Raw genomic sequence first — 4,159 nt, 5'->3', positions numbered from 1 at the left:
TGTGTAATGCATACTTCCCGTATACATTGGTGTGGTAAACCACAGACGAGGGGAGGGGAAGGCAGCCAGAACGGGCGCCAACAATTGCCCAAGCTCTGTGATCCTATATTGGGACGTTTGGACAACTTTTAATGTTGGAGGAAATTGGACCACCCAGAGAACACATTCCTGCGGAGGGAGCTGGTAGGAAGGTTGGGTTGCTCGGTCAATGGCCAGGGTCAACAGCGGCGTGATGTATTCCGCAAATATGCCCGACTGTGAGGGCGGGCACAAGTTGGCGTGAGTAGGTTAAACGTTGAGTTTTATAAGGGCACCACGGGGTGACCAGCCCCTCCCCACCCAGCCCCATCCCCCACCCAGCCCCTCCCCTCTCCACCCAGCCCCATTCCCACTTTTTTGATGCACGACGGACGGACACAATAATCCCCCACGACTCACCCATTGACACGACGGTCAATGGTATAGTGCAGGGGTCCTCAAACTTTTTAAACAGGGGGCCAGTTCACTGTCCCTCAGACCGTTGGAGGGCCGGACTATAGTTTAAAAAAAACTATGAACAAATTCCTATGCACACTGCATATATCTTATTTTGAAGTGAAGAAACAAAACGGGAACAAATACAATATTTAACATGAAGAACAAGTAAAGTTAAATCAACAAACTTGCCAGTATTTCAATGGGAACTATGGGACTGCTTTTGGCTAATGAGATGGTCAATGTACGGTTCCATATTTGTCACTGCTAGTCGTAACAAGTGATGCAAGTGTGCATCCGTTAGTCTAGATCTGGTTGGAGATTTCAAATGTTTCATTCTGGAAAAAGTCTTCACAGACATAAGTGCTGCCAAAGATGGTTGCCATTTTGAGTGCATGGTTCCTGAGATGAGGATATGTCTCAGAGGGGAGAGATGCATAGAAATTATGAAGGCTGCTTGACTTGAATGCGTCTTTCAGAGAGTCACAATTCTGCAGTTCAGCCAGTTCCATTTGGTAAATTGTATCCACATTTTCAATGTCAATAGAAAATGGGTTACGGAAAAGCTGTATGTCCTGTTCATGGAGATGAAGCTCTTTAAATCTAAATTGGAACTCCTTTTGCAATTTTTCCAGTGAATCCACACATGTTTTGTTTGGGAATTGCAACCAATGGTTTTTCCGCTAACAGATTTTGAGTTGTGGGGACATGGCAGAAGTTTTCCTCCTTAACTTGTTTGATGAGGAGGCCTAATTTTACTTCAAATGCTTTGACATGTGATTGCATATCACAGAGGAGCTTCCCCTTTCCTTGAAGTTGCACATTGAAACTGTTGAGTAGCTCTGTTACATCTGTCAGAAAGGCAAGGTGCCATTTCCATTCTGCATCATTGAGCTCTGGTACTTCTTTGTTTTTTGAAAGCAGAAAAGCTGTAATCTGTGGAAGTAAGTCATAGAAACGTTTCAAAACTCTCCCTCGACTCAGCCAACGGACTTCTGTGTGGTACAGAACATCTTCATAGTCAACATTTAGTTCAGACAGAAATTCCTGAAATTGTCTGTGGTTTAGTGCATGAGCTCTAATGAAGTTAACACAAGATACCACAATTTTCATAACAGAGTTCCACTTCAGTGATTTACTACACAGCGCTTGTTGGTGGATGAGGCAGTGTATGGCTATTGGATGAGAATGGTTATGTTTGTCCATCTCTTGGTTAATGCGAGCAATTACTCCTCTCTTAGACCCCACCATGCTAGGAGCACCATCAGTTGTCACACTGGCTAGTTTAGCCCAATTCAGCTCCAAACCATTCACAGTTTGGCAAACCTTTTCATAGATATCCTCTCCTGTAGTTGTTCCTTTGATGCTTTGCAGTGCAGCAAGCTCTTCTGTGACTTCGAAATAGTCATTCATCCCACGAATAAAAATTAGAAGTTGTGCAGAATCACGAACATCATTGATTTCGTCGAGTGCCAAGGAAAAATAGGAAAGTTTTTTTGTGGAGTTTTGCAAATGCTGATGCATATTGTCTCCCATTTCTTCAATCCTCCGTGTAATTGTAGGTCCTGAAAGACTCACTGTACTAAATAAATCGGCCTTCTCTGGACACATCTCTTTGGCAACAGAAATAAGGCATTCTTTAACAAATTCTCCCTCCACGAATGGTCTGCCAGTGCACGCTATTAGCTTGGCAACTTGAAAACTTGCTCGCAGTGATGAAATATTAGCTGCTTCTGCTTCACAAAAGTATTTTGCTGAGTTGTTAATGTATTTTTCAGATTTAATATTTTATCTTTTCTCACTTCTCCGACCAAACAATCATATTTATCTTTATGTTGAGTTTCATAGTGTCGACGTAAATTGTATTCTTTGAACACATACACTATATTCTGGCATATCAGACACACAGCTCTTTCCTTGTACTGCATGAAAAAGTAATCATAAGTCCACTGTTCTTTGAATATCCTACACTCTGAGTCAATTTTTCTCTTTCTTGACATCAGTTTCCTAGGGAGTCAAAATTGCTATTAGTAAAATACCAATATATATATACAGTGCTACAAAAACAATATACCAGCAATAACTTTGCCCACACAGAGACATACAGACTGCACTGCCCATCAATGCAGTCTGATTGGGGGAACTCCGCTTTTACCCCAGGCTCACACTGGTGCGGGTGTCATTAAAAAGTTAATTACACCTGCAGTTTTGTTCACAGATCGCAGTACATCCCCAGCACACAGGAATATCACTGGGAGTGGAGCCGAGGGGCAAGTGAGGGAGCTGAGGGAGGGGGAGCCAGTCAAGCGCAGCCAGGGGAGGGCTGGCAGCCTTAGACCTGGGGGGCAAGTCCAGTCAATTGGCCCATTGACCCATTCACCAGCGCAGCCCAATGAGTGCCCACCGCCGCAGCTCAATCAGTGCTCACCAGCGCAGCCAAATCAGTGCTCGCCACCGCAGCCCAATCAGTGCCCACTACCGCAGCCCAATGAGTGCTCACCAGCGCAGCCCAATTAGTGACCATGGGCCGGATAAATGTCCTCGGCGGGCCGCATGTGGCCCGCGGGCCGTAGTTTGAGGACCCCTGGTATAGTGTATAATAACAAATAGTATAACATTGATATGCTTAATACAATGTACAAAGTAATATATAGTATCGTAATTGTATAGTAAACATATAGCAGTGTGATACACATTAGGGTGGGTAGAATAATACATAGTGTTATAACAAGACAGTATATAATTTAATGTTGGGTTTATCTATGGCAGTACGGTGTATGCTCGTGTGATGTAAGAGAATAAAGTTTAGATGGAAGCATATTATATAATTTTTACGACGTAGAATTGTAATGTATTACTTGCTGTTAGCAACTCAGCTTATTGTAGAGTATAGTAAATTTACTGATGGTGCTATGCAGTTTATACTTTAGTTTTTTATGTAGTTTATACTTTAGTTTTCTACGTGGTTGTTTAGTAACTGCAGCTACATACTATTAACATTCCTTTCCTTTGTTAATGCTACTCCCTGCACCCTTCCTTGGTGCTGCTGATCCTGCATAATGCATGGGCATAATATGACTTTGAAACCCCCCCGCCCACCTCCTACGCATTTCCCATGAATATGCTAAATTCCTCTTGATATGCACATTCTTTTGTTAAGGCTCTCTTCTTCTTCCACCTCCAACTCAGCTTATATATAATCTCCTAGCTTGACAGTGTCTCATTCTTCACCTGAAGACGGCTGCTTGCGTTGTAGCCGAAACGTCGTGAGAATTATTTTATTATGTTTTATTTTTATTATTTTATTACTAATAAACACTATCCAATGCAGATGGAGATCGGTCCACGCTTGGTGTTACCGCCTATTAGGCCGCTGTACGTGAGCTGTATCGTTCAGTTTCGTTCCGACAAACGGGGCACTACTTTTTATTTTGCTCAATATGTTCAACGTTAATAAAAGGTATCCAAGCAAAAAGTTCTCCACGCATTATCCTGCAGTTAATGAGAAAAGTGTAATTTATTGGCGCACTATATTGACTGCGTATTGAGACATATAAAACTGTTGAGCTAGATTTTCAACCAATCAGCATCGAAAATGTAAGTAGGTCAGAGCCAATATCAAGCCAATATCACTACGCACATGTAAACATGGAGGACGTAGGCAGTGCAGCTTCATCTGATAGCG

The 4,159-nt window shown here is 42.6% G+C and overlaps 1 protein-coding gene across 1 annotated transcript in view; it reads right to left on the bottom strand.

Annotated features, from left to right (window-relative positions):
• Positions 1–4,159, bottom strand: part of EEF1AKMT2 (EEF1A lysine methyltransferase 2) — a 373,327-nt gene that overhangs the window by 40,176 nt on the left and 328,992 nt on the right. The window lies entirely within an intron of this gene.

The sequence above is a fragment of the Lampetra planeri genome, chromosome 21 (genome assembly GCF_965212315.1).
Source record: "Lampetra planeri chromosome 21, kcLamPlan1.2.h2, whole genome shotgun sequence".
NCBI classification, from domain to species: domain Eukaryota; kingdom Metazoa; phylum Chordata; class Hyperoartia; order Petromyzontiformes; family Petromyzontidae; genus Lampetra; species Lampetra planeri.
This window is presented reverse-complemented; position numbering and strand designations above follow the sequence as displayed.